Source organism: Corvus brachyrhynchos, unplaced genomic scaffold, assembly GCF_000691975.1.
Source record: "Corvus brachyrhynchos isolate BGI_N302 unplaced genomic scaffold, ASM69197v1 scaffold234, whole genome shotgun sequence".
NCBI lineage: Eukaryota > Metazoa > Chordata > Aves > Passeriformes > Corvidae > Corvus > Corvus brachyrhynchos.
The window spans coordinates 1-12,107 of NW_008237423.1; the positions used below are offsets into that span (position 1 = coordinate 1).

The 12,107-nt window shown below is 37.3% G+C and overlaps 1 long non-coding RNA gene across 1 annotated transcript; it reads left to right on the plus strand.

Annotated features, from left to right (window-relative positions):
- Window positions 1-4,564: 4,564 nt before the first annotated feature.
- On the plus strand, window positions 4,565-9,905 carry LOC108445917. Its single transcript, XR_001860947.1, has 2 exons — window positions 4,565-6,978; window positions 9,738-9,905. It is a non-coding gene; the product is annotated as an uncharacterized LOC108445917 (long non-coding RNA).
- The last annotated feature ends 2,202 nt before the right edge of the window (window positions 9,906-12,107 follow it).

Here is a 12,107-nt window from a genome sequence, read left to right on the forward strand (position 1 = left end):
ATTTGTATCCAATCTTGATTTACTGCTGCAGATGGGTTTCGCTTAAAACCCTGGAGATTAATAACTCCAAAGTCTGATGATGTTCAACACTCATTTCCAGTTAGTAATTTTGCAAATGTCCCCCATGTTTAGAATGAGGCTAACTCCTGGAACCAATTATACATAACCTTTACTGTGCTTGAAATCCAGTATCAGATCCAAAATTTGCTGCCTCAGTGTATCTCTACCAAGAGTACTGCAGCCCCTGGGGCTTTTTTTGACAAAGCCCATTCAGTTTGCTATTTGCTATGATGGCTTTTTAATGAGAGAAAATATCCATGAGAAGCTGCTTTTTCCAGTGCTTCAGTTCTGCAGACAATGCCCAAAGGCTTGTCTTGTTAGTAATGGCCCCAATTCTGATCACTTCTCTACAGGCATAGAGCTCTTGCTGATCCACCTTTGTAAATTAAAGCAAATTTAGTTTTTGAATTTCTCTCATGACTTTTGATAAAAATTCAAATTTCACTTATCTATGAGTCTTGTTTAGACCTGTTTTTAGTTTACTTCATTTAAAAAATTCTTATTTCTTACTTTCATTAAATTTCCTGTTGGTAATGGTACCAGCAGGGAGTGGAGAGTCTTCAGATCTGTTCTTGGTGGAAAATCTCAATTTGTGGCACTAGCCTCTTTGAGATCCAGGAGGCTGTCAAAGTTTGTAGGCAGCTTTTTTAGTGAATGCCTGAGTAGTCAAACCCATCACTACAGGAAGAAGCTTTCTATCCTCTATGCTTTTAATATTTGTCATTAGAATATGTGAGCAGAAGATATGAAAATATATGTAATTTTGAGTTTAATTCTTTTCAGGATTAACCTAATAAATTTTTATTCAAATAGAGGTATAATAAATGTAGTTTGTTATTTCACCACTCACACTCACTTCCTCTGCACTGGATAGTATAATAGAATAAACTTAATATATTATATAATATACTGGGACATATATATATATACACACACACAAGTACACACACACAAGTGTATCATATGTAAGTCTGTCTGCTACCACTTTAGGTCTGTCTGAAGTAGTTTGCTTTTCTTTCTTTCTTTCTTTCTTTCTGGTTTGTTTGTTTGTTTGGGGCTTTTTTTGCATACACTGAGTATGATGTAGCATTCTTTATAAAGATCCAATATAAATAAGGCTTGAATCAGAGTCATTAAACTTTCCTGAGATAATGAGGATGCTTCCAAGAGGTTTTGGTATTTTGTGCTATGCCCTTTCTTGTTTATGCTGGCTTCAGCTGATATAAGCATGACCACAGAGAGAGTTTACATCAGGCTCAAGTTTAAGTAGAAAAGATGGATTGAAACTTGGAGAAAAAACATTTATCAGCTTAGCTAAGTACGTCTCTGTTGACCTAGTCAGTAGGTCTCAGTAGTCTTCACTGTCTGTGGCATGATTTTCTGGCTAGACAGAAAAGCTGAAGAAACAATGAAAAACACAAGGCTGCTTAGTGTAATAAAAATGGAGAACAGAAAATTAGCTGTCTAAAATAGCTGTTTGAATGAGTACTTCCGGTCTGTGAAGGAGTTGGAGATACCTGGAGAGAGGAGACAGACACCTGGGATCCCAGAGCAACAAGTTAAGATGGGAAGGGTGAGAGTCGTGTAACCTATTTTCATATGTCATGGGGACCTGATTTAACCTCAGCATCTTATGATCAGTGCAGAGAAAACACTTCTGTGGAGTAATTTCACCAACTGTATTAGCAAGAGAGGAGCTATGCTTTAGAAGTGCTTGTTTCTCTCAATAGCACAGGGAGACTGGGTAAATAACTCAAGAGCATATTAGTACAACTGAATCCTAACATGACCATAATGTACATGACCTGTGTTATGGATATCATAATATAGTAATGGGGCTCTCACTTGCAGCTCAAATCAAAGTGGGGGGGAAAGAGCCTCCTTAGCCCTCCTTCCTGTAGAAATTCCTCAAGCTTTGCTTGCAAAACATTTTAAAACTGATTGGTGTTTGGACCAAATCAATAAATCAGTCAGGGAGTTTTTAGCTGCTTTATTGATATCTCTCTACATCTGCAACTATGTAATATATAGTTATCTCAACCCCATTACGGTTGTGTTTTCCTTCCATTTAATGTAAAGTTCATTGGCTGAAGCCCAAAGTTATGAACAGTCCCATGAAGTTTTGCTAGATGAGAGTATCTAATCTGAAGTGTTTTCAGGTATCAGATTTCTCACAGATGCACTCCTTGTATGACAGGCAGTTGTGGGGTATCTTTTTCTGAACAGTATTAAAATTAAGTATTTCTATGTAACCACTATGAGCATCTGTCCTGGGGTGAAGTGGAAGATAAGATAGAGGAGAATCACCAGGACAGCGTCATGAACTAGTCTCAGAGCTATGGGATACAGTTTAAGCAACATTTTCATATTATAATACACTGAAAAGTTGCAATATGAAGTTTGTTAAATTGATGGAGCTGGACAGGTAACAAAAGTTAACCAAGGAAGTGCCATGCTGTTTTTTTAACAAATAGTGCATTGCTGCTTTAACATGAGGTGTATCTCTGTGGTTCCATTTTTTTGCAAAGGACAGGCAAAGGCTGACCTCATTTTATTGGTAGCTGGTAACAGAAGACAAACCTGTTACGTTCCACAGGAATTAATGTCATGATTGTGGTGAAGTCAAAGAAGAGGAATTTGGGAGGGTTTGCTCATTAGTGATCTTTCTGGGCAACATTTCAGTGTTCCTTCTTTTCCTTCTATATGCTTCATCTCATCTATTTTAATTTTATTCAGACAGTATAGAAAACAAAAATTTGTCTTTGTTTCTGAAGTTGTTCTTCATAAATATGGTTTGCTATGCCTGTGCTTATGTCGTTGTTACAAGGAAGTTTTGTAATATTTATGAAATTCTAATTTGTGAAGGGAAGGTTGTTGAAGAATTATTAAAAATACGTCAAAGTTATTCTTCTGACTTCTCTTGAACTTATTTATTCATTGAATAAACCTGAGGTGAGATCTGGGACCTCAGAAATATTTACATAAAAGAATAGAGAGATATTGATATTCAGTTCTATAAATGGGTTTGGAGTTTATATGAACCAGTTATTTTTTGACTAGGTTTTGTCATTTGTGGATTCTCTCAAACGTACAGATCAAAGTATTTGTGGAGTAACCTAGTTTTCCATATATTCTTGTCATGTATCCAGGAAAAAAATCCGGGATAGAATAAAAGGACACGCACTAGCTAGGATTAAATAAAAAAGCAGGTAATCAGTGATAACAAAAAAAGAGTGACTAAACAGCCAGATGGTTTTTTCTAAAGTCCCTCCAGCTTCTGTCCATGACCTGAAGACAGTAGTGGAAGAACTTCTTCCCACAGTCTCCCTGTAAATAAATGTTCTACTGGTTTTGATGGAGAGAGATCTCAAAGTAAGGGGATACTGCTCCTCACTGGGAAGCTAATCCCTTTTTCTTTTGGATGAGGTGTTGTCCTAGAGGTGACTAGTCTTGTCTATGTCCTTGGCAGCATAGTGGAGGCCTTCTCTGGGCACTCAAGTGCTACTTGTAACTTCAAACTCTGGCCATCCTTTGCCTTGCCTTTCTAGTTTACTACAATCAACCGCTGGTAACTCCCTTATATTCAGGAGGAAAAATGTGTAGTGAGGAGCTGGTGAGGAGCTTTCCTACCATCCTAATAAAACTTCACGTGTAAATCTCATTCTACACCTATCTCAGTTCTACCTCTGATGATTTGAGATGATTTGTGATCAGTAATCTGATTGTCCGGGAGTACTGCATAGATTACGAACTGCATTCAAGTGCAGTGTTTGTCCAGGTTTTCTTTGTCCCATCAGCTTTAGGTCTTCCCAGGGTATGAAAGGCCTGTGATGTGCTGCTGTGCCCACTTACTGGTACTCTGACTCAGTGCTGCTGCCTGGAGCACTCCATTATCCCTACAACCTACCCCAAAAATGCAGATCAGCAAATGCAAAATGGTTCTTTTCCGTATATTTTTTTCTATGTTTTTATGTACTCCCTGAAGGAATGTAGAGAATATTTCCTTTGTAGTTTGAGCACAGTGATTTGGCTGATCCTATGAGTGGCAAGATATACAATGCTTATGTGTGTGGAATCAGATGGAAAGCAAGCACTCTGGCTGCCCTTCACCTTTAATGTACGTAGAGGTGGGCTGCCCATTCCTTTCAGTTGCTTTCTTCCAGAAAGAAAATGTTTTGAAGAAAAAATATTTGTACAATATTTTGGCCTGTTGGAGATGAATGTTCCCTTCATGGAGATTTCAGCTTCTTGAGTTAAAGTGTTTTTCTCAGGCCTGAATAAACCTAAAGTCTTTATAGTAATCAGTGTTCACAGGAAGCTACTTCCTAAAATGTAATGGTTAACTGGCTTCTATTATCAGTACAGGAAGCTAGTTAAAATCCCTTACTAATGTACTTTATTATTTCTCACCATATTTCTCTTCTGACATTTCAATAATCCACAATCATGTCTTTTGCTTTAATGATTGTTGAAGTTTATTTAGAAGTTTGAAGATAAATTGCTTTGTTATGTGTCTTCATATATCTGTATGAAAAAATATCAAATCCCCTTGTTTGCAGCTCAAATTCTGTCTTGATGGCCATCTCTTGCTCTATGTGACACCCCCTATTTTTGTTGTGAATGGTAGAAGTAAACCTGAATGCAGGTAAAGGCTTGAAACTCACACTACTATAAAAAAGTGTTTGTTAATCTTGAGTTTGGAGAGACTTACATTTATCTGTGTGTCAGCTGGCAGTGTAAGCCAAACTAATCGCACAAAACAGTTGTTTATGTCTAGTTAGGTTCTTAGACTGCCCTCACCACTGAAACATCTGTATTCCTGCTAAAATATATTAGGTACACTAAACTGCCCATCCCATGTTTTCACTTGTTTCTTTTCGTGTTTGCATCAGGACATTTTTCTGTTTCCTTCCCTCTCCTGGTTAGATTATTTATTTGTCTGTATCTGAAGAGCTTTTTTTCCTCTTTTTTGTCAGCCTATTGCTTAATAGAGAAGTTGCAACTCCTACTAATATTAGCAGTGAAGGACTTCTGCATCAAATTTTGCTCCTTGTTTGACTAGCAAGCAATTCTTCTGGTTTTTGGTTTTTTTTTTTTGTCTTATAGACCCGCACAGCCATATGTGACAAGCCAGCCCTGTCTTTCAGCTACAGAAGTATTAATATTTTCTTCAGGTACTCAGGTTCTGCTTCAGTACTTTGTTATCTTCTGTTGAGAATTATTTATTTTACTTGTTCCGCAATGTTTTATTGATTTGTCTTGCTTAAAATGGTTATATTGTTCTATTCTGTTTCATTCCCAACTATGTCACTATGATCTGGAGATTAATAGTTTTTTGTATCTACTAGTTGTTTTCTGAAGGGTAAACTGTCCCTAAAAGAGTTTTAGTTATGATGCCTTGGCGATTTGTTATTTTCTGCAAATTTTTTTATATCCCAACCTATCATAGATGCAGCACTAGTAAAAAGCAAGCAATGCAGAAGCATTTGGTGGATGATCTGGAGGCCATCCTTCTGAAAGAAATGTAGAAGAATAGTTTGAGATGCCTAAGTGTATTCTTCAGTTTCTAGAAGGATTTACTTAGACCTCAGGGAGAAAGAAAATCTGCTTAATATGAAAGAATTGTGGGAAAAACATGACAAAATAAAGTAAGCCTCAATTTTTAGCAGTATATATGTGGGAGGGAAGCACAAAATACTCAAAAATCTTGGCCTCCCACATTCTGTAGAGGAGAAATATGGGGGTAATATTTGCCAAAAAGAGATCTGGTTTTGGTTAAAGAAATCTTAGACCTAATGTGGATTCTAGGGATTATCCAACAGAAGTAGCATAAAGTGCATCAGCTTTGAATATTAATTGAATTGTATGTTTTCTCAGTATCACTGAAATGTGTAGTTCAAGAGATTCTTTGGACTTCTCTTAGGTAGTTAAACTCTGGCTTCTGAAGTTAAACTTCTGAAATTTCGGGGAAAAAAACCCCAAAGAATTATCTGGTTATTTCACTTTCTTGTGAAGCCTAGATTTTATTTACTTCTTAAAAATGTGTTACATGAAATAGCACATGAGAAATACTACTAAACACATTCATGAAAAAACCCAAACCATTACTCTGGGAAAAATGTAAGATGTAGAATTGTGCTTCAGACTAGATTCTCCTCAGATTACTTTTACTGTCCTAAAATGAGTGTTCAGTCATCTTCTCTCAATGATTGATGTTGATTAACTGCAGAGGAAGCAAAACCAACCAGCTCGGACTGTATACCTAACTTCATGTCTGATTTAGGGGAGACAAATCTGCTCTGAGGTACTGTTCATTTACTGTGCTGACTCCGTCTTTGGAGATACTCCGGAGCTGTCTCTAGACATGGTGCTGGGCAGCCTGCTCTAGGTCACCTTGTTTGAGCAGAAGGATTGGATGAGATGACCTCCAGAGGTTCTTCTGAATCTCAGCTGTTGTCTGATTCTGTGACACCCATTAAAAAAAAAAGACATCGTAAGTAGAAAGTAGCAATATGTTAATTTGTAAAGAGAAAGGTGACCTAATAAAATGAATAATGTGATGTAGTTTTCCTACAAATTTCTTTAGGCAGTACTATCTCTGGCTTTCTCTGCTAAGCAATCTTTGTGCTGTTGTTATGCTTTTGATTACTGGAAGTGGGGATCCTCAGGAACTAACTGAATATAGGTCTGCTTAAATTAGTCGGGTAATGAAAAGGAAGGAAACTTATGTGGCTGTCAGTGGTGACTGATGCTTACCTTTAACTCAGTGAGCACCTCATTCTGTTGAGGTTGCTCCTACCCTGAAAGGCAGTACTTTAGAGGATGAGGAGTGTTTAAGGTACTTTCTTAGCTTGTTTCCCTTTCCTTTTTTAGGAAGAGATGCCTTATGAGGAAGCTTTCTGCAGGGCTCTTGCTATTGTAAGTTCAGTTTCCTCTGTATCCCTTCTCTTGATTTCTGCATTGTGCAGTAAAACATTTCCCTGTTGCCTATGGATTCCCTGTCTAATCTCCCATCACTATTTTTGTTTCTCTAAAAAAATTGCATTCTACTTATGAGGACTAAGGAGTCTCAGGTAGTTCTTTTAACTTAGAGGGGTTTTCATCTAAATAATTTGTGTTAGTAGAAAGGCGTTGGACACCAGTTTGTACTGAGATTATCAGACATTCACTGCAGGTTTTGGTTGAGATGGATTTCCTAAGAAGTTGCATAGGCTCTGCATACAAAAGGAAAGGCTTTAGATTTGTTAGTTTGCTCTTTGGCACTATGAACATATGGCTTAAGTAAGTCACATATGATGGGTGATGTTCCAGTATGGTGCTTTGTAGTCAGACTGAAGGTGGCAGATTTTATATTCAGTCCAAACATGCTATAGTTCAAACTTTTTCTGTAATTCCAACTGCTGACTTACTGGTAATAGCAGGAGTAGCATTTGGAGATTTTTTTCACAGAGAATGTTTTCCAACAGATACGATTTAAAAATAGAAATCCTTCTGCTGCTTCCAAAACCAAACCAAAACAAAAGTATTTTTATAATTTTAGTGCCAAAATATACAAAAAGTTTGTATGCTAGTATGGGCAAAACTGACTCTAAAGCAATAAAACCGTTTTTTTCCCCCCAAATTTCCTGTTTCCACCTGCACTTGTTACTATAAATATTTCTTATCTATATTATTCTGCCCTTTCAACAGTCAATAAAAAAGCAAAACGAATCTTTCCTAACACTCCCCAGTAAACTCTGTGCTTAGAGAACTGTTCTAAACATCACTGCTTAAAAACAAGTCCTTTTTAAGTACTTTCATCTATCACTGGCAAGCAATGTCTTTTCAGATGCAAGTGACTGGAACACCAATTTAACTGAGCCCTCTTCATTATTGTTCACCACATCTTAAATAATGGAAAGTAGAAAGCAGATTCCTCTTCCCCACATCCGTGAAAGTAAAACCAGAAAATGTAAATTATGTCAAATAAGCTGTTTTGCATATATCCTCTTTTTCTTTACATTGAAAATGGCATGTGTTTGATACTTCATGGAGATTAAAATCTTGAATTTCAAAACTCTGCCTCTGACCCCCTGTGGAGATGTTCCTCAAGCACAGATTTGTGTCTGAATCTAAACACCTTATCCCTTCTCTCTTCTTCTCCTGTGCAGTTGCACACAAATTATTCATACCAATGCTGTGACTGTCTGAGAGGTGTATGTGTACAGTTTGGTCATGGGACTGGAAAGGCTCTTCATGAAAAAATTAGTTGGACTGTAACTTACATCTGGGATACATATATGGTTTATTTCTGGGGCATCTTGTCCTGAGGCTTCCAGGGAGACAAAACTGGGAAAGACTGCTTCTTCCTAGCCTGGTCGTTCCCAGATGGAGGACTCCAGGCAGGTACCTACTTTTAAACTATTGGGATGCTTATATATGTTTAGCCACTTCTTTCTCCTCATCAGTTCAAGTCCTAGAGATCCACAGATAAGGTAATAAGGAGTTTAGGCTCCTGTCAGTAAAATCTGCAGAAGCACTAATGATGTGAGTGTTGGCTTACAATGTCTTAATTGCAGTAAGGTGTAACCAGTCAGAACTTGTACTGAGCCATGGAAATGGCACCGGGGGGATGACAGAAGCCAGTGCCTTATAGGAAATACAGCTGCAATCTGGGCATGTGCAGTGGAGGAATCCTCCCCCTAGCCCACAGAAAACCAAACACGGGAGCAAGGGACGGTGCAGAATTGGATGAAAAGAGTAGAACTCCCTCTGCCCGTCCTCTCCCATCGCCCACCATGAGTTAACCCTGACGCAGAGATAGGTGGCACTGTGTTCTTGGGGATGGCGGACCAGGGCTTCACATCCAGTAGTGCTTGACGCTGTTTCCAAGGACAGAGCTGCCCTTCTGGGGGAGCTAGCCCTTAGGCAGGTGTTCTGTTTTGTTTGGAGAAAATATTTTTTGCTTCTAGTTTGCATGTTTAATGTTCTTAGTTTACGAAGACTGCCGTGTTTCACCTCAGAGTGCTTCATTTCACTTGAAAATTATTAATTTGTATGGGGCGGGGGGAACCTGGTAAAGACATGTTCTCTTCAGATTTGTTAATAGCCACAGGGACTTATTTAGGCTTGAGAAAATTGAGAGAGGTTGAAGGCCAGTGACTAACCATCTCATGGTCTAGGAACTGAAGTCAGCCATCATCAAACTGAAAACAGATTGCAAAGGCTGGGTTTGCTTGAAACAGCAAGTGTAATTTACTCTTGGACTGCATTTATACTTTGCTGTGGCAAATTATCCATGTTTAATTTATATAATCTTTCTCAAAAATGTGCTTTAATTCACTGCAACTTGCTGTTTTGCACGAGGAAAATTCCACAATCTTTCCTGTGTTGGAGGCTGTATTAGATTATGAAAACAGTTTATTCTGGCCTTAAAAGCAAATAATCCATTTTCAGCTCATTTTTATCTTAGTTTTTGAGCAAGTTGCATAGCACTCCGGGGTGCAGCAGCAAAGCCAATAAGGTGATTTACTCCATTTCCAGAGGTCTGATTTGGCACTTTCCTACAGACTTGTGCTTGCTACTGTCTCCATTTGACCCAACTGTAGTGAGAGCCATGTTCTGGGGCTTTGGATTCAGAATAGTCCAAACGTGATTCTAAAGTTATCACTGTTTTTTCTGTCATTTTTTTTTTTTAGATAGCGTTGTGCCTGCCTAAGTCCAATGGGCCTGCTGATGTTCTTGATGTGGCTGTATAACTAACTTCCCCATATTTGATCTGCACCTCACGTCATTTGAAGAAATGGGATGCCAATACTTTTCTTTGTACAAAGGAAAAATAAGAAATATAAAATAACTGAAATGGACATGCCTTTTAGTATGTTTCCTTCATTAAAATTACAACTTTAAAAAAAAGCAAAAAATGTTTCTTGAAGACAATATATACAACAAGACAGCATATGAAGAATCAAAATGAAAGACACCCCGGTTTTAGTTCACTAATAAAGCATGCAAAACTATTACAGAAAAGACTATAACATTCCAAATGTTCCTGGAGGTTTGTGACTGTGGTGGGGATATTTTGGCAGGATTATAAAATAGACAACTAAACTGAATCTATGAACTAAATGCAGAAATATGTTTCTTTCTTTGGTTATAAAAAAGCAGGTGCTGAGATGAAAATATAGTAGACCTAATATCTAAAAAGCAGTGTCAGCTTTTTTTTTAATAAGGTGACAATAGTAGCTGTAAAATTAAAAAAATCAATACCTATCCCTCCCAAAATACAGATTTGAGGAGGTGCAGCCAAGATCATATTAATCAAAACATGATTCAACACCCTCCCTTCCAACAAACTGTAAGGAAGCGCAAGTTACACTGTAAAGCCAAAACAAAGCTAAAAGCAGTAGCATGCTTATCTCTAAAATAATAGAGATTTATGGAAGTAAGCAATAAGTATGAAAGCAGGTTATCACAAAACTGTGGCGCATTACCCTTCAAGGAAATGAAAAAAATAATTGGTTAGAAACTAATTATAATATTTATTATTTACTTCAATGCATTTTAAGGAGCAACTTAATGAAGAACTCAGTGGTTGGTCACACAGAATTATACACATATTAGAGCTCCCTAGGACATACAGTTAAGAAACTCTAAGTCTGTTCACGTAGATTTGTTTCCAGTATATTGGTCCAGTTAAGGCTGATGTAAAGTATTTGAAAAGGACAAAGGTAGTAGGCTGTATCTCTGAATACCTCTATGACTAAGAGATATACTTGTACACAAAAGTGATGGATAGCTGAGATAAAAATTACATGGTAATACTATTGTATGTGTTCCAGAAAAATCTTATTTAAAGGCATATATTTTAAGGTCAAGAGAAACCAGTAAGGTCAGAAGAAGACGTCTGTTTTGATCTTCTCTATAAAAACCATAAATTTTCTGCCAGTAGTTTCTGCCTCAAGCCTGGAATTTCTCTAGAACAGCTCACATCATAAAAATTTTTCTTCCATTTTCTAGCAATGTAGGTACAAAGAAATATGATTGTGTGAACAGTAACAGTCCCTCATCTGTATTTCTGATTAACATTATCTTTGAAAATGGTAATAGGTCCTGCTGCTGCTCTTCTTCACTCTCTAGTGCCAAATTTTGTTCCCTTTTATTTGCATTGCTCTGGCCTTTGTTGTTTTGATTGAAATAATACTGAGATGTTTGGCCTCCATTACAAATTTTCTTAGAATTATTTACTTTGGACTCCGCTATCTTGGTTGCTTGACTAAGAGATATCAGAAATTATAAGGAAGTTGCTTTTTGGACTTAGTTGGAGTATGTCAGTAAGACTTTAGATGATGCTCTTTATTGACATTAGGACCTAACATAGGATGCCAAACTAAAACATCTCTTTCATGGTTTTGTTTTTCCTTTTATTCCCCACCCTCCACAACCTGTCTATTTATAACTATTTTTTCCATCATTCAATTGGGGAAAAACTTAGATGTGAACCATTTTCATATTGCACAAAGTTAAAAACTTTACATTTCCAGTATCGATGATTAATTACACCCTTCCTATACTAGAAGTCTTTATATTTTCTCTGACTCACTTGCAAAACCTAATCTGTTCTATTTGCCTACATTTTTTTGCTGAAATTCCCCTTGTGTTAGAGGATTATATTTGTGGTGCACAGCTGGGGAGTGAGTTTGCAAGTGTACAAGAATGAGCAGACTCGCACCAGCAGGTCACTATTGAAACCCACCCACAAGGGCTGGCAGCAGAGAATGCCTCCTAAGAAGTTGTATTGTTTTCCACTCAGTGAATGTGCCAGTAACTAATGGGAGAGAAATGTTGAGAATCATTTGGTTTTTTCTGAGATCTATAAGCCAAGTTAATTGTTTTGTTTGCCTGATTTATTATATTTGAATGAATAAAGTACTGTTAATACTGCACTTTGAGCAAGAAGTTAAAGCCAGAATAGTCAAAAAGTTACTCATCTGGTTGGAGCACCTAAATTTTATGTGAGGGAACTACATTAGAGATTCTTGTAGTGGATATCTGTATCTCGCTTCAGT